Source organism: Balaenoptera physalus, assembly GCF_965194825.1.
Source record: "Balaenoptera physalus genome assembly, chromosome: 5".
Classification (NCBI taxonomy): domain Eukaryota; kingdom Metazoa; phylum Chordata; class Mammalia; order Artiodactyla; family Balaenopteridae; genus Balaenoptera; species Balaenoptera physalus.
In genome coordinates, this window is record NC_138884.1 from 129,918,691 (window position 1) to 129,944,798 (window position 26,108).

A 26,108-nucleotide genomic window follows, 5' to 3' on the forward strand; every position below is an offset into this window, starting at 1 on the left:
GGCTCACACTCGTCTCTGGAGCTCGTTTAGGTGGTGCTCTGAATCTCCTCTCCTCGTGCACCCTGAAACAATGGTCTCTTGCCTCTTAGGCAGTTCCAGACGTTTTCCCGGACTGCCCCCTCTCTAGCTCTGGGGCACTAGCCCCCTTCAGGCTGTGTTCATGAAGCCAACCCAGTCCTCTCCCTGGGATCTGACCTCTGAAGCCCAAGCCTCAGCTCCCAACCCCACCCACCCCAGCGGGTGAGCAGACAAGCCTCTCAGGCTGGTGAGTGCTGGTCAGCACCGATCCTCTTTGTGGGAATCTCTCTGCTTTGCCCTCTGCATCCCTGTTGCTGTGCTCTCCTCTGTGGCTCCAAAGCTTCTCCCCTGACCTCCCCCCATCTCCTAGTGTGTGGAAACTTTTCCTGCTTCACAGCTACCTCCCAGAGGTGCAGGACCCATCCCTATTCTTTTGTCTCTGTTTTTTCTTTTTTCTTTTGCCCTACCCAGGTACGTGGGGATTTTCTTGCTTTTTGGGAAGTCTGAGGTCTTCTGCCAGCATTCAGTAGGTGTTCTCTAGGAGTTGTTCCACATGTAGATATATTTTTGATGTATTTGTCGGGAGGAAGGTGACCTCCACGTCTTACTCCTCTGCCATCTTGAAGGTCCCCCATGATCATATGATTTTTATTCTTCAGTTTGTTAATATGGTGTATCACATTGATCGATTTGCATATATTGACGAATCCTTGAATCCCTGGGATAAATCCCACTTGATCATGGTGTATGATCCTTTTAATGTGTTATTGGATTCTGTTAACTAGTATTTTGGTGAGGATTTTTGCATCTATATTCATCAGTGATATTGGTCTGTAATTTTCTTGTTTAGTAGTGTCTTTGGTTTTGTTATCAAGGTGATGGTGGCCTCGTAGAATGAGTTTGGGAGTGTTCCTTTCACTTCAATTTTTTTGGAAGAGTTTGAGAAGGATGGGTGTTAGCTCTTCTCTAAATGTTTGATAGAATTCACCTGTGAAGCCATCTGGTCCTCGACTTTTGTTTGTTGGAAGATTTTTAATTACAGTTTCAATTTCATTACTTGCATTTGGTCTGTTCACATTTTCTATTTCTCCCTGGTTCAGTCTTGGAAGGTTATACCTTTCTAAGAATTTGTCCATTTCTTCCAGGTTGTCCATTTTATTGGCATAGAGCTGCCTATAGTAGTCACTTATGGTGCTTTGTATTTGCAGTGTCTGTTGTAACTTCTTTTTCATTTCTAACTTTATTGATTTGAGTCTTCTCCCTCTTTTTCTTGATGAGTCTGGCTAAAGGTTTATCAATTTTGTTTATGTTCTCAAAGAACCAGCTTTTAGTTTCTTTGATCTTTGCTATTGTTTTCTTTGTTTCTATTTCTGCTCTGTTCTTTATGATTTCTTTCCTTCTACTAACTTTGGGTTTTGTTTGTTTTTCTTTCTCTAGTTCCTTTAGGTGTAAGGTTGGATTGTTTATTTGAGCATTTTCTTGTTTCTTGAGGTAGAATTGTATTCCTATAAACTTCCCTCTTAGAACTGCTTTTGCTGCATCCCATAGGTTTTGGATCGTCGTTTTCTCGTTGTCATTTGTCTTTAGGTATTTTGTTATTTCCTCTTTGATTTTTTCAGTGATCTCTTGGTTATTTAGTAACGTATTGTTTAGCCTCTGTTTGTTTGTGTTTTTTATGGTTTTTTTCCCTGTAATTGATTTCTAATCTCATAGCATTGTGGTTGGAAAAGATGCTTGATAAAATTTCAGTTTTCTTAAATTTACTGAGACTTGATTTGTGACCCAAGATGTGATCTATCCTGGAGAATGTTTCATGTGCACTTGAGAAGAAAGTGTAATCTGCTGTTTTCGGATGGAATGTCCTATAAATATCAGTTAAATCTATCTGGTCTGTTGTATCATTTAATGCTTGTGTTTCCTTATTAATTTTCAGTCTGGATGATCTGTTCATTGGTGTAAGTGAGGTGTTAAAAGTCCCCCACTATTATTGTGTTACTGCTGATTTCCTCTTTTATAGCTGTTAGCAGTTGCCTTATGTATTGAGGTGCTCCTATATTGGGTGCACATATATTTGTAATTGTTATGTCTTCTTCTTTGATTGATCCCTTGATCATTATGTAGTGTCCTTCCTTGTCTCTTCTAACGTTCTTTATTTTATTTTATTTTATTTTTCTTAATTTATTTATTTTATTTATTTATTATTTTTGGCTCTGTTGGGTCTTCTTTGCTGTGCATGGGCTTTCTTTTGCTGCAGCGAGCGGGGGCTACTCTTCTTTGTGGTGCGCGGACTTCTCACTGCGGTGTCTTCTCTTGTTGTGGAGCATGGGCTCTAGGTGCACAGGCTCAGTAGTTGTGGCTCGTGGGCTCAGTAGTTATGGCTCGTAGGCTCTACAGCGCAGGCTCAGTAGTTGTGGCACACGGGCTGGGTTGCTACATGGCATGTGGGATCTTCCTGGACCAGGGCTTGAACCCATGTCCCCTGCATTGGCAGGCAGATTCTTAACCACTGCACCACCAGGGAAGCCCAACATTCTTTATTTTAAAGTCTATTTTATCTGATATGCGTATTGCTACTCCAGCTTTCTTTTGATTTACATTTGCAGGGACTATCTTTTTCCATCCCCTCACTTTCAATCTGTATATGTCCCTAGGTCTGAAGTGGGTCTCGTGTACATAGCATATATATGGGTCTTGTTTTTGTATCCATTCAGTGAGCCTCTGTCTTTTGGTTGGAGTATTTAATCCATTCACATTTAAGGTACTTATGGATATGTATGTTCCTGTTAACATTTTCTTAATTGTTTTGGGTTTGTTTTTGTATGTCCTTTTGTTCTCTTATGTTTCCCTCTTAGAGAAGTTCCTTTAGCATTTGTTATAGAGCTGGTTTGGTGGTGCTGCATTCTCTTAGCTTTTGCTTGTCTGTAAAGCTTTTGATTTCTCCATCAAATCTAAATGAGATCCTTGCCGGGTAGAGTAATCTTGGTTGTAGGTTCTTCCCTTTCATCACTTTAAGTATATCATGCCACTCCCTTCTGGCTTGTAGAGTTTCTGCTGAGAAATCAGCTGTTAACCTTATGGGAGTTCCCTTGTATGTTATTTGTCGTTTTTCCCTTGCTGCTTTCAATAATTTTTCTTTGTCTTTAATTTTTGCCACTTTGATTACTATGTGTCTCAACATGTTTCTCCTTGGGTTTATGCTGCCTGGGACTCTCTGCGCCTCCTGGACTTGGGTGGCTATTTCCTTTCCCATGTTACAGAAATTTTCGACTATCATCTCTTCAAATATTTTCTCAGGTCCTTTATCTCTCTCTTCTCCTTCTGAGACCCCTATAATGCAAATGTTGGTCCGTTTAATGTTGTCCCAGATGTCTCTTAGGCTGTCTTCGTTTCTTTTCATTCTTTTTTCTTTATTCTGTTCCGTGGCAGTGAATTCCACCATTCTGTCTTCCAGGTCACTTATCCATTCTTCTGCCTCAGTTATTCTGCTATTGATTCTTTCTAGTGTATTTTTCATTTCCGTTATTGTATTGTTTCATCCTGTTTCTTTGTTCTTTAATTCTTCTAGGTCTTTGTTAAACATTTCTTGCATCTTCTTGATCTTTGCCTCCATTCTTTTTCCGAGGTCCTGGATCATCTTCACTATCATTATTCTGAATTCTTTTTCTGGAAGGTTGCCTATCTCCACTTCATTTAATTGTTTTTCTTGGGTTTTATTTTGTTCCTTCATCTGGAACATAGACCTCTGCCTTTTCATCTTATCTGTCTTTCTGTGAATGTGGTTTTTGTTCCACAGGCTGCAGGATTGTAGTTCTTGATTCTGCTGTATGCCCTCTGGTGCATGAGGCTATCTAAGAGGCTTGTGCACACTTCCTGATAAGAGGGACTGGTGGTGGGTAGAGCTGTGTGTTGCTCTGGTGGGCAGAGCTCAGTAAAACTTTAATCCGCTTGTCTGCTGATGGGTGGCACTGAGTTCCCTCCCTTTCGGTTGTTTGGCCTGAGGCGACCCAGCACTGCAGGCTACAGGCTCTTTGGTGGGGCTAATGGTGGACTCAGGGAGGGCTCATGCCAAGGAGTACTTCCGAGAACTTCGGCTGCTAGTGTCCTTGTCCCTATGGTGAGCCACAGCCACCCCCTGCCTCTGCAGGAGACTCTGCAACACTAACAGGTAGGTCTGGTTCAGTCTCCTATGGGGTCACTGTTCCTCCTCCCTGGGTCCTGATGCGCACACTACTTTGTGTGTGCCCTCCAAGAATCTCTGTTTCCCCCAGTCCTGTTGAAGTCCTGCAATCAAATCCCTCTAGCCTTCAAAGTCTGATTCTCTGGGAATTCCTACTCCCGTTGCTGGACCCCAGGTGGAAGCCTGACGTGGGGCTCAGAACCTTCACTCCAGTGGGTGGACTTCTGTGGTATAATTGTTCTCCAGTTTTTGAGTCATCCACCCAGTGGTTATGGGATTTGATTGTATTGTGATTGTGCCCCTCCTACCGTCTCACTGTGGCTTCTCCTTTGTCTTTGGATGTGGGGTATCTTCTTTGGTGAGTTCCAGTGTCTTCCTGTTGATGATTGTTCAGCAGTTAGTTGTGATTCGGTGCTCTTGCAAGAGGGAGTGAGCACACGTCCTTCTACTCCACCATCTTGAACCAATCCCAAGATTCAAGAATCTTAATGCTAAAGTATTGTACTTTTTTTTTGGACAGTCAGTTAATTTGCTGGATAATCAGCTTGACCCTTTAAAGAGCTGATTTTAACATTTTATCAGACCAGGTTTAGATTAGCTCTTAATCTAGGGGTAGAGTGGTCCTCCTCCTGAGGCATTGCCTTTCCAGGGTCTCAGTTGAACACTCAGGGTGTTCAGCAGCCTCTAGACTCTACCTATTTGGAACTCCTCAATCAGCACTGTGCAGCCTCCAGAAGTAGCTTCTTCTTAGCTATTCTCTGCAAGGCCTCCTGGGGTCTTGCATTGTCTGTGTATGCAAAACTTAGTCAAACTAAGCAAAGGTCAAAACTTAGGCATAAAGTAAAGATGACCCCTATGTTGATTTTTGGAATCTCTTCTCTGAGCAGCTTCCTATTCTCTGGTACCCAGCAAATTCCAGGCACCTTTGCAGCTACACGGTCCCTCCCATGACTCCTCAGCCCAGAGAGAAAGCTGTGCTCTCCTGAGGCTCACCTCCCTGAGCAACAGACCAGAAGTTGACTCCAGACTGAAAGCTGGGTGATTGTAAGGTCATCATGCATGTTTCCCTTCTCCCAGGGATCTTAGACCCATGCAGCCTGTTTTCCAGTGTCTGAAAAGTTACCTCTTTTATTTTGTCTAGTTCTGTATACTTGTGAACAGCATGAGGGTAAGTCTGCTACCATTTACTCCATTATTCCCGCCTACACAGGACTCTAAATTTTCCCTTTCCTGCCCTCTGAAGTTTGTGTTAGATGTATGCTAGACTTTCTCACTTTATACATTGAGTCTTTAATCTCTTTTCACATATCTCAGATCTTTTTGTGCTGGCCTCTAGAAAAACATCTTTTGACTTATATTACATTTCATTAATTTTCTCTTCAACTGAATCTAACATGCTGATAAACACATTAAGTTTTTATAGTTTATTGTATCTTTAATCTGAAGAAATTAATTTCATATCTGTTTAGTTACTTTTATAGTTTCCAGCTCCAGATATGTCTCATCTCATATTTTTTTAATTAAACATCGCAAACAAATGTTATTTCTGTGATAATTTCACACTAAACTCTTTGTAGATCTCTCTGCATCCTTTGTTTCTGTTGGCTGTCACTCATGGTATTTCTGTTGCTTTTATGCTTAGGTATTTTTCTTCCTCTGAGCTATTAATTATCCTAGGAATATTATTTATTTTGATTCTTTCATGCAGTGAAGAAATATTTATTTAACACTTACTATGTGACAGATGATTTATTCTCATTGCTCAGGGACCTTACATTCCAGTGAAAGAAGAGCCAATAAAGAAGTCAGTTATACACCACATAAGGTGCATGCTCAGTTATTTTATTAGTTAGATTGTGATGTGTGTTGATGGAAATAATAATTAATTTAGGTAAGAATAGGAAATGAAATGATTCAAAGGATCACAGTAGGATGGCCAGGGAAGGCCTCATTGAAGGATGTGCAGTAAATGGCCCTGGGTATTTCTGGGGGATAGCACTCCAGATAAGAGAGTAGGAACACCAAATTCAGCAACCTTGAGGCTAGGACAGGCCTGGAATACTAAAGGAACAGTGCTGCTGATTGACTAGGTATTTTATTTCGAATTGAGATAAGCATTCAGGTCCACTGGTAGGGAGACAGGAAGTGAGGGAAGAAAGGGTGTGTTTTCATGCTGCTAATTCTGTGGGTAGGGGAGCTTAATCCCAAAGAGTTGCTTCTGGGAGACAGAGTAAAACTGAAGCCAGAGAGCTGGGATATTTATCTAATAATTCCTGTCAGTCTCTGGTTGGGGGCTGCTCCCAGAGGGTATTAATTCCTGGCATTTCCCACCAGCCTCATTGTGGACAGTTGGTTTCCACCGGCAAGAAAAAACCCTCAGGCAGAGAAATACAGGCACTGGCATGTGAAGTTGGGCCTGTGTGTCCTGACAGGGTAAACTAGAGAGTTGTGAGTAGGGTACTGACAGCATCTGCTACATGGAACACAGAGAAGAGTAATAGGAAATGAGGGCAGAAAAGTGAAGGGAGCAGAAGTTTGAGGCCCTGGAGGTCATTTCAAAGATGTGTGCTTTTCCTCTGGGTGAGGTAAGAATCATCTAAAGTGTTTTGAGCATAGGAATTACATGACTTACGTTTTAACAGGCTCACTCTGACTGCTATACTGAAAGTAGTTCCTAGGGAGACAAAGACAGAAGCAAGGACACCACTGAGAGGATGATTGCAATATTCCAACAGAGAGATGTTGTAAAGTATTGGAAAGGTAAATAGGATTTGCTAACAGACTGGATGGGAGGTGTGAGAGACAGAATTGTCAAGGTTGATACTGAGATTTTTGGCCTAGGTAACTGGAAGGATCAAAGCACTATTATCTAAGATGCAGGGGATTGCAGGAGAAGCTAAGATGAGGGTATATTTCTCCAAGGAGAATTTGTAAATGTATCTGGCAGGTCCCTAGTTCAAGGCCATTTAAACCAAGTTCCTGACTGGAAGGTTTGCACCACTCAGGGGATGTGGGTTTGTGTTGCGAGTCTGTACTGGAACCAGCTTGAGCTTTGGGTTGCACTTTCTCAGTGGAGCTTTGTTTTCCACTTCCCGTTCTTCCCAATGCCATGAAAACTTACCTTGTAGTCCCCAGGGGGTCAGGAACCCAGCTTTATGTGGAGCCCCAATTTGGAAAGATCTGAGACTTTGAATTCTGTCTCCAGAACCTCTTAAGTCCTACAAAGTCATCCAAGCCAAAGCTGAGATTTTCCACGTTTGTGGAAAACCCTCAGACCAAAGCAGGTTCAGTGCCCCCAATTCAAGTCTCTGCCTTCGTTTAGATTTTTTTTTTCCATTTTGCACTCGGCCCTTTATTTTTTTTAATCAAGTTTTATTGGAGTATAGTTGATTTATAATCTTGTGTTAGTTTCTGCTGTATAGCAAAGTATCAGTTATACATGTACATGTATCCACTCTTTTTTAGATTCTATTCCCATATAGGTCATTACAGAGTATTGAGTAGAGTCCCTTGTGCTATACAGTAGGTCCTTATTAGTTATCTATTTTATATATAGTAGTGTGTATATGTCAATCCCAATCTCCCAATTTACCCCTCCCTCCCCCTTTCCCCCTTGGTAACCATAAGTTTGTTTTCTACATCTGTGATTCTATTTCTGTTTTGTAAATAGGTTCATTTGTACCATTTTTTTAGATTCCACATATAAGCAATATCATGTAATACTTGTCTTTCTCTGTCTGACTTGCTTCACCCAGTATGACAATCTCTAGGTCCATCCATGTCGCTGCAGATGGCATTATTTCATTCTTCTTTATGGCTGAGTAATATTCCATTGTATATATGTGCCATGTCTTCTTTATCCATTCATCTCTTGATGGACATTTAGGCTGCTTCTGTGTCCTGGCTATTCTAAACAATGCTGCAGTGAACCTTTGGGTGCATGTATCCTTTCCAAACTATGGTTTTCTCTGGATATATGCCCAGGAGTGGGATTACTGATATGGTAGCTCTGTTTTTAGTTTTTAAAGGAACCTCCATACTGTTCTCCATAGTGGCTGTACCAGTTTACATTACCACCAACAGTGTAGGAGGGTTCCCTTATCTCCACACCCTTTCCAGGTATATTGTTTGTAGATTTTTTACATCAATGGCCAAGAGGCACATGAAAAGATGCTCAACATCACTAATTATTAGAGAAATGCAAATCAAAACTACAATGAAGGGCTTCCCTGGTGGCGCAGTGGTTGAGAATCTGCCTGCCAATGCACGGGACACGGGTTCAAGCCCTGGTCTGGGAAGATCCCACATGCCACGGAGCAGCTGGGCCCTTGAGCCTCAATTACCAAGCCTGCACGTCTGGAGCCTGTGCCCCGCAACAAGAGAGGCCGCGATAGTGAGAGGCCCACGCACCGTGATGAAGAGTGGCCCCCACTTGCCACAACTAGAGAAAGCCCTCGCACAGAAACAAAGACCCAACACAGCCATAAATAAATAAATAAATAAATAAAGCATGACACAAATTAAGCAATGTGAATACCATCAAGCTTTAAAAAAAAGAAAAAACTACAATGAGGTTTCACCTCACACCACTAAGAATGGCCATCATCAAAAAATCTGCCTTCATTTAGATTTTGATCAGGTAGTTCTTTATTATCTTTCATGCTTTTAATAAGAGTTTTCAAAGAAATTTATCCCACATTTCTAATAGTTTCAATTTGTTTTCTGCAGAAAATTTTCAGATCCATCTTCTCTTTAAATGCATCATTGATTTTTAAGTAATTGATACAGCGTCCCCTTACTCTTTCCCTTAATGAAAAATAAATATTTTTGGAGAAGCTTGCAGATCCTATGCTCTAAGATCTGAGAGCATTCTCCCTAATGCAATAGTCTCACTCCCCTCCCTGCAATAATCCTTTTGAATAAAGTCTCTCCTTAGCTCAGAATTAATTAATTAATTAATTAATTAATTAATTAATTAATTAAAAATCTACTCTGAATGATGGTAAACCTGGGCCAAAACAACATTGCACTGTTATTTCTGTGAATTATTACCAGAGAAAATTCAAGGGACCTTAACCGTCCAGGTAACACTCTTTACGCATAGAACTCCCGTGCAAGGTATTGAGAGGCTGGACAGGAGAGTAGCTAAGAGTTCAGACTGTGAAACAGAGATTATGAACTGGAATTCCCACTCTACCACTCCTTTCTGTGTAATCTTACGAAAGTTCCTTAACCTCTCTAATTCTGTTGCCTCATATGTAGTGAGAAATAAATAAGCCATGTAAATGCCTAAATATTGTGGCTGGTACCAGGAAGTGCTCAAGCAATGTTAGCCACTGTATTAGGTTCTATTAGTTTCAAACAAATTACCACAAATTTAGTGGCTTAGGACATGGAAGCAACCTAAGTGTCCATCAACTGATGAATGGATAAAGAAGATGTGGCACATATATACAATGGAATATTATTCAGCCATAAAAAGAAACAAAATTGAGTTATTTGTAGTGAGGTGGATGGATCTAGAGTCTGTCATACAGAGTGAAGAAAGTCAGAAAGAGAAAAACAAATACCATATGCTAACACATACATATGGAATCTAAAAAAAAAAAAAAAAGTGGTCATGAAGAACCTAGGAGCAGGACAGGAATAAAGACACAGACCTACTAGAGATGGACTTGAGGACACAGGGAGGGGGACGGGTGAGCTGGGGCAGAGTGAGAGAGTGGCATGGACATATATACACTACCAAATGTAAAATAGATAGCTAGTGGGAAGCAGCCGCATAGCACAGGGATCAGCTCGGTGCTTTGTGACCACCTAGAGGGGTGGGACAGGGAGGGTGGGAGGGAGACGCAAGAGGGAGGAGATGTGGGAACATATGTATATGTATAGCTGATTCACTTTGTTATAAAGCAGAAACTAACACACCATTGTAAAGCAATTATACTCCAATAAAGATGTTAAAAAAAAAATTTAGTGGCTTAAAAAAACACAACTTATTGAGTTCTGTAGTTAGAAGTCTGACATAGACCTCACTGGGCTACTGCCAAGGTAGAGCCAAGGATGCATTCCTTTCTGGAGGCTTTAAGGGAAAGTCTAGGGGCTGGCTGTATTCCTTCCGGGTGGCCCTCTTCCACCATCCTCAAAGCCACCAGTGGTGAGTGAGTTCCTCTCATGCCACACTGCCATCTCTTTGATTCTCTGCTGCTGGGAAGTAGTCTCCACATTTAAGGACTCATGTGATTAGACTGGTCTCTAATCCAAATCCAGGGTAATCTTTCTATCTCAAGTCCTTCACCTTAGTGTCCCCATCTCAAAGTACCTTTTTCCACATAAGGTAACATATTCACAGGTTTCTGGGAATAATATTTTGACATTTTTGTGGGGCCGTTATTCTGCCTACCACAGCCAGTATTATTATTAAGTTTATTCAGCACAATAGCTGCAAACTTTAACCAAGAATAACCCTTCATTATGCTTCATGCCAGCATTGATCTAACATCTACAGCACCGCCACCACAAAAAAAAAAAAAAAAAAATTCCAAAATGAGACTGTAGTCTTTAACAAGAAAGGAAAAATGAGAAATCAACTTGTGGGGAGTGCAGAGTCTCAACTAAATTTTCTTAATCACCATCCCCATTTATTCTGGGGCAGCCAAAGTCCTCAAGTTTCCTTTAGTAATTCTTTGTATTTTCTGTTATTGAGGTATAATTGACATAAAGCATTGTATTAGTTTCAGGTGTACAATAGAATGATTCAGTATCTGTATACATTGTGAAATGATCACCAATAACAACTCTGGGGGCTTCCCTGGTGGCGCAGTGGTTGAGAGTCTGCCCACCAATGCAGGGGACACGGGTGCGAGCCCTGGTCTGGGAAGATCCCACATGCCGCGGAGCAACTGGGCTCGTGAGCCACAACTACTGAACCTGCGCGTCTGGAGCCTGTGCTCCGCAACAAGAGAGGCCGCGATAGTGAGAGGCCCGCGCACCGCGATGAAGAGTGGCCCCCGCTTGCCACAACTAGAGAAAGCCCTCGCACAGAAATGAAGACCCAACACAGCCATAAATAAATAAATAAATTTAAAAAAATAATCTGTTAAAAAAAAAAAAAAAAACAACTCTAGATTGAGATAATATTTTACAATAATTATTTCAATTTGATTTCAGTTATTAAATACAATGCAACAGGGTAGTCACAAGTTAAATTTAGTTCTGAGTCAAATCATAAAAAGTTCATTTGTTTGATCTTCAGTAGATTGATTTTATCTATTTCTTTAAGTTCTGATTCTATTAACATGTATACTTTGGTTTTATACTTTGATCATTTTATGTTTCAAATGAAGTTTGAGTGACATATGAAGAATTAACAAGTATTATATAATTTTAGTGAGAGACTGTGCTGAACAGGAGTTGATAACTTGGAATTGCACAGAGTTTGAGTAATAACACCACTAAAGGGGCCCAGCAGGACTAACACATTCTCCTTGGATTTTTTTTTTTTTTCCAAATCATCTATAGTCTTCAACCAAATCCATTTGGAAGTAAAATAAGCTACAGCACATGGTGAGTCACAGGGCTCTTGTCACCATGTCACCTTGCAGGAGAAGTCACTCAGATACAGCAGAGGAAGCCAGCTCCTTTTTATACTGATGATGACAGCGGGGTATATACAGGTCAAGGCTCGGGGTGGCAGAGCAGGAGATTGCACTGCCTCCTCTTAGGGGTGAGAAACTGCTAAAGCTGTAGTGCTAACAACCTTTGAAGCTTCACACTTTAAAATAAACTATTTTCAGAGCTCGCGCCTTCTCTTCTCTAGTACCTTCTCTTTGGAAGGAAACACACACGTATGTGCATGCACACACGTACACAGTCCTAAGGCATAAATAAGTATAATGTAGCTTCATGCTCTTTGCTTAGGTTTTCTTTTGGTAATGATGTTGACCTTTAAGCACCCCATTTGTATGATTATAAATAGATATATTGATACATTTAAAAAATATGTATGTTCTCCCTTCTAGTGCCCTTCTCCCTCTGAGACTGACACTGAAACAAGTTTAAAATATTATGAAAATAAAAGAAAGCTTAAATTTATGAGCCCCATGTTTGCTGAGCAGCCTCGTTTGTGCTCCTACCTGGTTTGACTGACCTAATGTATTTTCTGATACCTGATTCAGGTCCAGGGATCTCAGCCAATGATATGGTATCATTTAAAAACATTTGGACAGACAGGTAAGATAACAGCAGTAGAGGAGCATAGATTTTTCAATCTCCCAGAGTAACCAATAAACAGAGAAATTAAGTTAACAAAAAGAGCAAACAAAAATCATTTTAAATATATTCAACCAAAGCAAGAGACAAGGTATCCCACATACTGAGAAATATTTGGCTGGGCCAGAACACCAAGAGCAACAACATCTATATGGTATAAAAATAGAAATGGGAAATAGGGAAGAAGACAAAATGAGATCAAAAGGCTCTGAGAGGCAAGGACCCCAGAAATTGCGAATGGGATTACAATCCTGAAAACAATGAGCCAGAAAACATTCCTACAAATGGAAAAGACACGTCAGAAAAAATGTGCCTACAACGTAGATAAAAGTGTAATACAGTATTTCAAATATAGCTAAAGGAATTAACAAGCTTTAGGAAACCGATATAAGCTATGAAAAATTGTATATTGCTGAATTAGAAAAACACGGGAATGATTGGACAACAGAAAATATGAAATAGTGCTAACAGATCTCAGGAAAAAAATAAGAAGTGAAAGGAAAAAATCATTTCAGGAATGAAAACAAAATTAGAAGGAACAAAGGAACCAATAGACAGGGTAGCATCATAAAGAAAATAGAAGATGAAAAGGAAGCGAATGGGAGAAAATCAGACATAAGGAGAGATAACAAGGATTCACTATAAAGTGGTAGATATAAAAGGCAGTCAGAGAAAATCCCATCTGTGTATAATAATACCCAGAACACTTTCATCACCCCCAAAAGAAACCCCATACCCTTCACCTCTTTGAGGGCAGAGTATCTAAATTATTTATAATTCTACATTGGTGATTTGTCTGTTCTCTTTTCATTTATTTATTATTTATATATAATCGTTTATTTACATCAGTGTGGACTCATGTATATTTATTTTTTACTTTGAGTTACATGCAATACTCCTTTCTTCAATTTTTTGCTCAACTGGTTCTAAGTTTGTCCACTGGGGAGCTTTTTCTGTTGGTTCCTATGTCCTTCTGACATATTCCCATCATTGTTGAGTTTTTTGTTTGTTTCTTTCTTTCTAGAGCACTTCCATATTATCTGACACCGTAAGATGTTCCAGGCTCATTTTGTGTATATCCAGTTCCAGTCCTAGAATCAATCATTTCTCCCAAAAGCTCTGGTACTTTTTCTTGGAAAGTGGTATTAGAAACTAGGATCTGGGCACTAGATATGCTATTTGCTAGTGGGGCATCATTGTTTCTAGGCCTTCTCATCTGACAGAGCAAGAAAGTATATGTTTATACTGAACCATGTACATACACTTATCTATAAATTTTTCTATATGTTTCTGATTATCTGTATCTATATTAAGTTAATCATGAGCTTATACTGATGTCTCTAAATCTCATCCATTACCAAAGGGATTATTCCAGTCTCCTCCCCTTTCTTTTTTTTTTTTTTTTTTAAATATTAATTTATTTATTTTATTTATTTTGGTTGTGTTGGGTCTTCATCTCTGCGCGAGGGCTCTCTCCAGCCGCGGCAAGTGGGGGCCACTCCCCACCGCGGTGCGCGGGCCTCCCACCATCGCGGCCCCTCCCACTGCGGAGCACAGGCTCCAGACGCGCAGGCCCAGCAATTGTGGCTCACGGGCCCAGCCGCTCCGCGGCATGTGGGATCTTCCCAGACCGGGGCACGAACCCGCGTCCCCTGCATTGGCAGGCAGACTCCCAACCACTGCACCACCAGGGAAGCCCTCCTCCCCTTTCTTATCTGTAAACTCCCACTCCAACTGTGAGAAACCAGCTCCCATCACCTGCTACTTATTTGTTTATTCAATTATAATATACATGCAAAGAAGTATCAGTATTTTTAACTTGTACCCCCATGAGACACATTTTATCAATCAGAATACAGAGCTCCTGTGCAATTCCTTATACCTTTAGTCTTACAGACGCCTCTCATTTCCAAAGATACTTAGGTCAACAACTTTTCCTCACCTCTTGCAGTGAGGTTGTTTCATACATTCAATCAACCTCCTAAATAATGTCTTAAAAAATTTGTAGTATACCATTACGTTTCGCTCATTGTGCTGTAAAGTTTAATGGGTTTTGACAAATATAGTATCATGTATCCACCATTACAGTATCACACGAAATAGTTTCACTGACCTAAACAACCTGTTGTGCTTTACCCTTTGAATTCTTCTCTCCCACACCCCGCCCCGCCAAATCCCTGCCAACCACTGATTTTTTTACAGTATCTGTAGTTTTGCCTTTTCCAAGAGGTCATAACACTGAAATCACACGGTATTTAGCCTTTTCAAACTGACTTCTCCCACTTAACAAGAGCAGTAAAGTTTCATTCATGTCTTTCTATGGGTTATTAGCTTATTTTGTTTTATTGCTAAATAAAAGACTATTGTATGAATGTACTACAGATTGTTTATCCATTCACCTACTTAAAGGCATCTTGTTTGTTTTCAGTTTGGGACTATTATGAACAAAGATGCTACAAATATCCATGTGCAGGTTTCTACATGGATATATGCTTTCAGATCAGTTGAGTAAATATCTAGGGGCACACTTGCTGGATAATAATGGTAAGATTAGTTTAGCTTTTTAAGAAACTGCCAAGCTGTCTTCCAAAGTGGCTGTACCATTTTGCATTCCCTCCAGCAATAAATAAGAGTTCCTGTTGCTTCATACAATTAACATTGTCAGTTTTTTTTTTAATTTTGGCCATTCTAATAGATATGTAGTGGTATCTCATTGTTGTCTTAATTTGTAACTTTTTAATGACAAATAGTCTTAAACATCTTTGCATATCCTTATTTGCAACATCTTCTTTGCTGAGGTGTCTGTTCATATCTTTTACTCAATTAAAAAAATAGGTTGTTTCCTTATTCTTCAGTTTTAAGAGGGTTTTTTTTGGTATATTTTGGATACAAATCCTTTATCATGTATGTGTTTAGCAAATATTTTCTCCAGGTATGTGATTTGTCTTTTCATTCTCCTAACCATGTCATTCACAGAACAGAAGTTTTTAATTTTAGTAGAGTCCAACTTATAAATTTTTTCTTACAAGTATAGTGCTTTTGGTGTTGTCTAAAACTTATTAGTAAACCCAAGGTCACTTAGATTTTTCTCCTGTGTTTCTTCTAGAAGGTTTATAGATTTGAGTTTTACACTTAGGTCTATGAACCATTTTGAGTTATTTTTTGTGAAAGGCACAAGGTCTCTGTCCAGTTTCATTTTTTGCAGGTGAACATTTAATTGTTCCAGGACCATTTGTTGGAAAGAGTATCTTTTTTCCATTAGTTCCCTTTGCTGCTTTGTCAAAGATCAGTTGACGATATTTATATGGGTCTATTTCTAGGCTCTCTATTCTTGGTGTACATCTCTATTCTTTTACCAATCCACTGTAGTAATTATTCTAACTTTATAGTAAGCCTTGAAATCTAGTAGTGTGAATCCTCCAGCTTTGTTATTCTTCTCCAGTGTTATATTAGCGATTATATGTTTTTTTGGCCTTTTTATAAGCTTTAAAATCAGCTTTTTGATATCTACAGTTTTCTGGGATTTGGAGTGAGATTTGAATTTGTATATCAAGTTGGGAAGAATTGACATCTTAACGATATCTAGTTTTCAATCCATGAACAAAAAATAGTTTATTTATTTCAGTACTCTGACTTCTTTCAGCAGAGTTTTGTAGTTTTCTGCATATGGATATAGTATATATTTTGTTAGATTTATACCTATTTCATGTTTTTGGTGCTATCATAAATGGTATTTTATTTACAATTTTAAGGTTATTGCTGATATATAGAGGAACAATTGATTTTTATAAATTAACCTTATATTCTAAAACATTGCTGTAATTACTTATTAGTTCCAGGTTCTTATGGTTGCCAGGGACTAGCGTGTGGGGGGAATGGGGGGTGATTGCTGATGGGTATGGGCTTTCTTTTTAGGGCGATGAAAATGTGCTGGAATTAGAGAGTGATGATAATTGTAGTACGTAGTACTTTGTGAATATGTAAAAACACTGAGTTATCTATTTTTAGAGGATGAATTTTATAGTATGTGAATTATATCTCAATTTTTTAAAGTTATTGATGGATATTTAAAAAATAAATACACATACACACACATGTCTTCACCCAAAACCACTGTCTTTCTTTTGGTAAAAAATAAAAGTTTTCATCCTAAAGGCAGGAAAGGATTAGGATACTTTCCAGCTCCTCAATATTTAACACTGTGTTGGAGGCTTTAGCCAGGGCAATTAGACTACATAAAGTGATTAGTTATAAGAATCAGAAAGCACAGGAAGAAAAAAATCTATGTTTATTTGAAGATGAGAGATTGTATATGTAAAATAATAAAGAAAGTGTGGGAAAACTACCAGAAAACTAAGATAATTTAGTCAAGTAACAGGTTTTAAATTCTACTTACAAAAATCAATAACCTTCACGAATAGAAATACTAACCAGTTAGAAGATGTGATGAAAGAGAAAGACTTTACTAATAAAAACAATTAAATTCATACCTAGTTTTAATCTTAATAGATTTACAACTTTCTGTAAGGAAAAGCGTAAAACCACTCCTGAAAGAAAAATCAATAGACTTAATGAATGGAAAGGTACACCATGTAGGCTATGAATGGAAACGTATACCATGTTTTTAGTTAAGAAGACTCAACATTAAAAAATTATAATTTAACAATACTCCAGTAAAAACACTATCATTTTTGGAACCAGCCAAGCAAATTATGAATTTATTTAGAAGAATAAAAATGCAGGAAGGAAGAGCAGTTGCTCTTCCTAGAAAGGAGGAGGACTTCTAGACGTATGATATATTATATGTATATTAAAGCCTGTATAATCAAAACCATGTAGTGCAATAATAATGCATGCATATTAATGGAAAATAATTTTTAAAATCCAAAAATAAGCCAAATTGTATATGCTAAGTTAGAAAATATTAAAGGGGTATCTTCTATCAGTGAGAGGAAAATGGTGTTGGGATGACTGAAAAGCCATAAGGCAAAGGACCAATTTGGATCTGTTTCTGTCTCATACAAATGAATAAAAGGAACATATACAAATTATAAAGAGACACATGGATGAATTTCTTTATAAACTGTAAGTAAGTAGGAAAAATATTCTAAGACCCAAAAGCTAGGGGCATTAAAGAAAGAAAGAGATCTACAGCTCGGTGCTTTGTGACCACTTAGAGGGGTGGGATAGGGAGGGTGGGAGGGAAGGAGATGCAAGCAGGAAGAGATATGGGGACATATGTATATGTATAACTGATTCACTTTGTTATAAAGCAGAAACTAACACACCATTGTAAAGCAATTATACTCCAATAAAGATGTTTAAAAAAAAAAAACGAAATATAAATTTGACTAGGTAAAAACAAAAACTTTAAAACACAGAAATGTGGCTAGTGGGATATAACCTAACGGCATAAACATCTGAAAAGCAATCTTCAATGTATTTAGTCATAATATTGTTAGTGATAATATTGTTACTATTAGTCTACTATTATATGTAGTAGAATAAAGCAATATCACTGAAAGATTAAGAACAAGTAGAATTGATACTTTTACAGGTCTTGATAAATTTTAATGGTTTATTTCATATAAATATTTCATACATTCCATTTTGGGGTAATTTCTGGACACTGTGCATTTTTATTACCATTGTGAGTGGGATGTTTCCTATTTTTATTTCCTAACAGATTATTGGTAATGCATAAATATGTATGCACATGGATACATATACTATTAATGTTTGAACAATCTTATTAGGTCATCTTATTAAACACTCATTATTTTTACTGGTTTTTTTGGTTTTGTTAGGATTTTAGAGGGACAATAAACATTATACCTCTCCTCAATTTAGAGCTAGCTGAAACGTAGGCACAAGAGCGAAACAGGAAGAAAGGGATCAGCTAAGGAGACAGACTTAGTAATACTGCACGCCTGAATGAGACGGACATTCCTCAGTCATGGCATTGCTAAGCAGGTACAGGTCTCCCAGACAGACTTGCCCAGGTAAGCTAACTGCACAATTTAGGGCAAGCTGGAATACAAGTCTGTGTAGGTAACACATCCTAAAGGAGAACAGGATAGGAGCTTATTTCACCCTCTCAGGCTAACCAGTCTCTTGTAAAGATACAAGTGAATGGGGAGAGTGAAGTGAAGAATGTTACTGTTCTAGGTGAAACCTTATCACATAAACCCTCAGGCCAAGAAAATGGAGATTCTTCCTAAAATTTTGTTTTTTCTTGGATAATGAATGGATCTGATCACTACTCTGTAAAAGTGATGACTGTCTTTGTCTTTCCACTGTGAAAGTCTAGCCATTTCAGTTATTTACATTATTTTCTTGTCCCTTTTAAGTATTTGAGTTCATGGCTCCAAAATATAGGAAGAGATGTTCTAGACTCTGGCTCTGGGGGCTTAGATGGGAGATCCTTTGCAGTTAGTCAATAACTGTTTCTTTTTCTGGGTAGTGCAGTCTGTATTTCCTTGACCAGGTGCAGTAATACAGGTGAACCCGCACATCACTGGACCTTTTTTCTTCCTTGTTTTCTTTTTCTTCTTTTCTTTTCTTTTCCTTCCTTTTCTTTTCCCTCCTCCCTTCCTTCTTTCCTTCCTTCCTTCCTTTCCATGTTGCCTGTTCGTCTTATAAAGTGTAGTCCTGGAATATGTTTCTCATTTTTCACTGCCAGCAATGCAATGCAAATGGTGGTAACTGATTAAGGAATTTATTTTATTGCCATTTCTTATCTTTAGTCCCTTGTCTATTACCTTTTTTTGGTTTTTTTTTTTATATGTCTCAGTATTTTTATGAGAAGTTGGGCAGAGGTGATTAGGAACTCCTAGTTTATTTGAACATTTTTAAAAAACAAGTAACATTTCCAAATTTTTTGACAAAAGTACTTAGACTACCACCAAAAGATATATGTATGTAAACATCCTGATTACTTATACCCATTTCAAATGAAGAAGAGGGATTCTAAGAGGACCATTGTGGGGAGAAGGATAATAAATGAATGTAAACTAGTAATAGGTCATCTCTTACACCCCACAGACAGTATAAGCAAAGTAAATTCAAAAACAATCCGATATAATCATTCTGCTCAGATCTTTTTACCCAATGGTGGCTGAAAAATGTCCATACTACTTGAGGTAAAGCAGGAGGCAGTCAAAAGCTTATTAATGCCAATAATGACACAAAACATTCTGTGAAATAGGCACACACACACATCTCACAAACACACACAGCACACGCTTCCATATCCATGCTACAATTTACAGCACCAACCATGTACCAGATACTATGACATTTAAAAATTACTTTCAACTTTCACAACAGCTCAGCAAGGTAGAAATTATATTCCCAATTTATAAATTAGAAAACTCAGGGATTCTTTGCTTTTTAAAGCCAGAGAATTTAAGAACTATAAAATCCAACTGAAATATTTCATAGGAGTTCATTGGTTAAAGACATCAGTGGAGAAATTATACAATTTTATTATTTTCTCAAGTACACAGTGAGTCATGAAAATTAGTGGAATTATGAATAAACTACAACGACATAACTTCACTGATATCTGTCGGAATATGATGGAAAAAGTTACTTTACCCTGAGAAAGCTTATCTGTGCAAATTGCATGATCCCCTCCTTTTAGTGTTATCTTCGTTAGTCTAAATTTGTTTCTCAGTTTTGTATATAATCCTAAAGTGGAGGGAAATGTGAAGTCATCACATTTTATTTTTCAAAATGTGAGATTGTACAAATTCTGGAGTGAGATTTAACATCCACAATAGTATGCCATAATCATGGCTTTGCTTGGCTTTTTCCTCCTAAGTGACGTGTGGCTTAAGACTGAGTCTTAAAATTTTACTGTCTTACTTAGAATAGATGTTGGCTAAATATAAATCTAAGAGACAGAAGTTCTGTAGCAGCCAGCTTTCAGTGTGATTTCTGTGTCCACTTTACTTCTTTTTTTGGGTATATGATTATTTTTTTTCTCACTTCGTTGGCTGACTTTGGTAATTCAGAATTTTTTTCCTTCATTATCTCAAGAGATTTTTCTCATGTCAAAAGACAAAATCATAACTTTTCACATATAAATAAAATAATACAATATCTGGGATACAGAGAGAAGTGAAATGCTTTGCAGGGTATAGACGTAATCTTTATACCAGGAAAAATTCCTTTCAGATGTGAGCAAAATCGGAAGCAAATTTCCCTTTGTCAGATGACACTGGCTTACTGGATGAATGAGAAGTCATGTTCAGGATAACTCAAGAAACACAGGGAAAGGCGAGCCCAGGGACCTGCATGCACTCTGACGAGGGTTACTCCTTCCTGGGTGTACTTCAGAAACTCATGGACAATGAGAGTTAGAAGTGCCCATGGAGGTGAACCCCCATGTTTTCCAGATGAGAGAACAGAGACCCAGAAAGGGTCTTCAGGGCCAGAAGAGAGGTATCTGGGATCTTATTCCAGTGTGTTCCTTGCACTGAACCATTCATTCTACTTCTCACATTTCCACTTTCTGCCTTTTTATAAGTCTTATATAAGGAAATAACATTAGAATCAAGTCAGGAGGCTAGTGATCAGAATATTTACATTTATTTCCCCATTTGATATGACATTTCAGGGCATTAACTATGCTTAAGTAAAAGCCAAAAAACCCTTGGGATCAAAAATGATCCAACTATTTACATTTTGTTGTGCGGTAACTAGGGTCTTCTGGTTATATTTGACATCCTTGTCTTGTTCCTGATCTTAGAGGAAATGCTTTCAGCTTTTCACTGTTGAGTTTGATGTTGGCTGTGGGTGTGTCATATATGGCCTTTATTATGTGTGAGATATGGTCCCTCTATACCCATTTTGTTGAGAGTTTTTTATCATAAATGGGTGTTGAATTTTGTCAAAAGCTTTTTCTGCATCTATTGAGGTAATCATATGATTTTTATTCTTCAGTTTATTAATGTGGTGTATTGCATATTGATTTGTGGATATTGAACTACCCTGGATATTGCATCCCTGGGATAAATCCCACTTGATCGTGGTATATGATCCTTTTAATGTATTGTTGAATTCAGTTTGCTAATATTCGATTGAGGATTTTTGTGTCTATGTTCATCAGGGATATTGGCTTGTAGTTTCCTTTTTTGTGGTACCTTTGTCTGGTTTTGGTATCAGGGTGATGCTGGCCTCATGGGATGAGTTCGGAAGCATTCCTTCCTTTTCAGTTTTTTGATATTTGTGATTATAGGGTTAGCCATAACATAAAACCCTTTCTAGGGGTTTGGTCTAGCTTACCTAGGCTGAGATGCAGTAATACAAGTGCAATTGCTTAAATATGGCCCACAGTAGCTATTATTGCTCTTGTCATAATTGGGTCATTTAAATAGGTATATATTCACTTACAAATGTTCTATAATCTCTAAATTTATGAAAAGGGCCCTTATTCTATGTCACACCAAAGAGCACTCAGGTCAGAACTCTGCAAAGAATTAATAAACTCTCATTGCAAAGAAGTATACCAGGAAAACCCAGTGCACAACAAGGTTCTCACTGAAATTCGTAAAGAAATAGATTAATAGCAGTCTGAAAAATTTATAAAAATGATAGTTTCTTGTGTGCTAAAAATATTTGGTTATCACTTCTGTCTCATTCAAAAATTTACCCTGGTTCAATGAAAATCTTCTATTCAGACCCTCATGATTATTTCTGAGTTTCAATACTAGTTATTGTATCAATTATTTTTTTCATCTGTGAAAGATGTTGAAATTGGAATAGCATATTCTGTTTCCAGAGAATTTGATACACAATAACAGATTTTGACTCTAAGAACATATTACTCCCCAAACCTTGAAAGTCAGTGTCTGTTCTTTGTACATTCGGCATTTCCCCCACTGGAAATTCTTGCAAACTATTATTTATATGTAATTAAGCATGTAGTTTATACTGAAAATATTTATTGCTAAAATAGGTGGTAGAAATGATGAGTTACATAAATAGATATGTTTACAAAAACAAAATCATTCTTTATAGTAAATGGAAAAACCCAGGCATGGAATAACTTGTGTTTATTTAGTCTGTATTTTTCAGTGTCTATTTAACAGCATAATCTTATGTTTCTAGGTTCTGCATTCCTTTTAACATATCCATATGCATAAAATAGAATTCATAAAGATCATTAAAATTGTTTTAATGTATTTTATGTTTATTTTGCCTACGAAAATGTAAGCATTTTTGATAAAGATGTGTTTGCAGTCATTCAGAATAATTTTGCAGCCAATAAATAACTGATCTAGAGATAAAAGTGTTAGATTTCATTTTAGAAATTCACATTATTTTAAATAAACTTTGACATCTTGTTTTCAAATACTACAATAAAGACTTGATAAATAGAAAAGCAGAACAAAGTGAAAATGGTGTTAACAAGATAGCTTGGCAGCAAATATCAATTCTCACTTGTTAAAAGCTTTGAGCATCACAGCCAATAATACAGCCTATCTAAAATTTAACTTTGAATGAACACCAACAAATTATGAAGAAATTCACATATTCTGAGTAAATATTTTAATTTCTGAGTGAATAAATGAGTAATGTTCATTGCCTGCAAACACAATCTGGACCATTACAAGATTGAAGTTATGGGCTTCCACGAGGACATCTCACATTTTTTATCCTCACAAAACCAAATCTACATCTAGTTCACAACGCCCTCCAGAATTAATAGCAGTGGTTGGTCATCCCTGATGCAACAGAAGATCTTAGAATAGCAAAAACTTTAATCCCCACGAGTAGAAGAGATTATTAAGAAACTTAAGACATGTAGTAGGTGTGAGCATGACAACCATTCCTTATCTACTACACAGGAAACTTGTGTTACTAGTATCTCCTTTTCAAATAAAATTATTAGAAAGTATTCAGCCTGATGCACTATTTATTATTGACCACTAACAAGTTGTTGCTTAAGATAAAATAATTTCCGAGGGAAAAAAACTGCCTTAATATACATTCTAGAAACTTGGAATGATCAGAAGAAAGGGTATTGGGGAATATTACTTTGCTCTTTAATATTGTATAGGCAATCCAAATCCAGTCATTTTCTCTCAGTTTTTTATGCTATGCTTTAGCAGAAAAAAATGTATTTTCACTGTAGTGCCTTGGGAAGGAGTAAGAGTCTTATGAAATTTTTTTCAGACCTAAAATGGCTATTTCATCCATTGGATTTTGTCTGCCCTGCTTTCTTGAACATCCAATGAAATTTCTGGGAAGTTTTTCATGATATAAGTACACATTGGGGGTATCTCCAGATACACAGTCAAATTGCACACAAAAGTAACTTTTGTATTTGAAGATAAGACTATTGATGGCGTAAATAGTGCTAAAGAGACCAAAGATTTGTTATGTTTCTTTACGTTAAAACTCAGTTGTTACTCTAATTATTATTGGCCTTCAATCCTTTTATAGTCATAATTATTTAGCTCTTACTTCTGTACATATTTTATATTGTATTGGCCAAATAGTTTGTTTGGATCCCAAACGAACTTTTTGGCCAACCAAATATATCTATCACGGCACTTACGGCACTAAAATATTTCTCAGATAAACTAATAAAGCTCCCCACCAAACGACCCTCTGGTTGAGAGCAGAATATGCATTTTATTACACTTTGCCCATCCCAAGCAAAGAACTTGGTACCTAGTAGGCATTAGAGTAATAATTGTTCGATTAACTAAGTATACTTATTTGAGATAACTTAATAGACATCTATAAGTATACATCAAAGAGCCCACCTGCATTAATATTTCTGGGTACCGTAGAATCCATGAGGACAATGGAGGTGATCATATCATCCGTGAGAAAGTGTGGGGCTTGGGGGCAAATTACTATGTGCTTTGACCCTCTATTTTTTCATACAAATGAAATCTGAAAATGTACCTCAATAGTAACACTGAACGAAAAATGAAAGAAAGTTATCACATTACAATCATGTAAATGTTTTAGGGATATCAGTAAAAGCAGGGCCAGCTGCAGACCAGTGCATGTTGTTTGAGGGCTTTGTGTACCTTAGGTAATTTTTCGGTGCTGACTGGTGACAATAGACTTTCTGCCTCTCTTTCTCCTTTATCCAATTCAGTAATTCTATTCTAACTTCAGATGCCTGGTCCTTTTAAGGGGTTGAAGAATGGAAGGCAAAGAGCAAGACCTAGGGCAATCACTCCAATTTGTCATCCCCTAGGCTTATTTGAGGGGGGATTCCCATGGAAGGAGGGAGGATGAATGAAAATGTAGTGAAAGGTTTTGTGTATGTGTGTGTTTCATTTGATTCAAATAGAGAGTTCTAAACTGTCTTAATCTCATACCAGCACATTCTATCACATAAACAGAATTAAGTTCATCCCAACCTATCTTCTTTGACTAGGATAGATAGCAGTTTCCTTTACATTTCAATGCCTAACTATCTATTCTATGAAGTCTTGATTGTGGCCGTAAGGGAGAACCCTCTTTTTTTTTTTTTTTTTTCAAACATCTCCTAGAGATCCCCAGAACCCTTTTAATTTCTGCAACTTTTCTCAGTTCAGTAAGGGAAGAAGATCTCAGGAAAGAATTAGTCCTGACCTTCCTGAAAACTATCAGGAGAATAAACAAAATATTTAGGGTCCAAAGCTCCTTGTGGTTCAGTATCTCTCCTCATTAGTTGCTAAACGATCCCCCATACATATGAGGGGTGTCCCTGTGATTCCTTTCTAGTTGGGAAAGATGAGGATTCTGTGAGAGGCATGGTCCTAGTAGCACCATCAAATTGTGCCGGTCAGAGGCCTCATGAATATTCACACGAATAATAAAGAAAGAAGCATCTCCTTTCAGTCCCGGAAGATTGATCTCTAACTTGGTGCCTGCCACATGCAGTGTTTTCTTTCATTTCTCAACTGTTCAACATAATAGCTTGTTGTGGAACTTTCTAAGTAAACTAATTCCATTTGAAATTCTGTTCATTTTAATGATTTTTGAAATATAGTGGAGACATTTTCAATTAAGCGTGAGAAAATCTTACTTCACTAAAAAGTAAACTTAAAATTATAGCTTATAACTTATAAAGTTATATCTCTACCATGGATCTTAACTTTCCAAACTTGTATTTTGGGGGTAGTTTAAGCCAGCAAGTTATTGAGTTTTGAGCAACTCATTGTTGCACAGCTTTATGACAATCGTTTTAAAGGTTTTATTTTCTCAGAATAGAGACAGCACACACATATTCCACTTTGTTATACCTTATCAACTACGAATCATCTCTTCACTAATGTGCATATAACACTTATTTCCTAAGAAGAAGTTATATCCCTTCCGCAGATGAAACTCAGTGGATACTTATCATAAAGTCTTATGTTATTGATTTTTCAAAAAACTGCTTGAGCAGAAAATGCCCTCCTTTACAATTATCAGTCAGGACAGTGCATCTAGCCTTGATTCCTCCCACACATTTAATCTCAAAGGGCATTAGTGGAAGGAAAATGCTAACAGATGGACAAGCTTTTGTTGATAGTGTTTTTCTTTCTTTTTAAGTAGGAGTACATTGTGATCTGTTGCAGGGGGAAAAAAAAGAAAGAAAGAAAAAAAAAAAAGCAACTAAGCACCTTTTTCTTCCCCAGATGGG

At 37.7% G+C, this 26,108-nt stretch overlaps 1 long non-coding RNA gene across 1 annotated transcript in view; it reads left to right on the forward strand.

Moving 5' to 3' along the window:
* The first annotated feature begins 290 nt into the window (after nucleotides 1-290).
* The window catches only part of LOC309661398, a 461,885-nt gene continuing 436,067 nt past the window's right edge, over nucleotides 291-26,108 (forward strand). Inside the window, exon 1 of the long non-coding RNA XR_014264019.1 lies at nucleotides 291-8,768. This is a non-coding gene — a long non-coding RNA (uncharacterized lncRNA). The remainder of the gene's footprint in view (nucleotides 8,769-26,108) is intronic.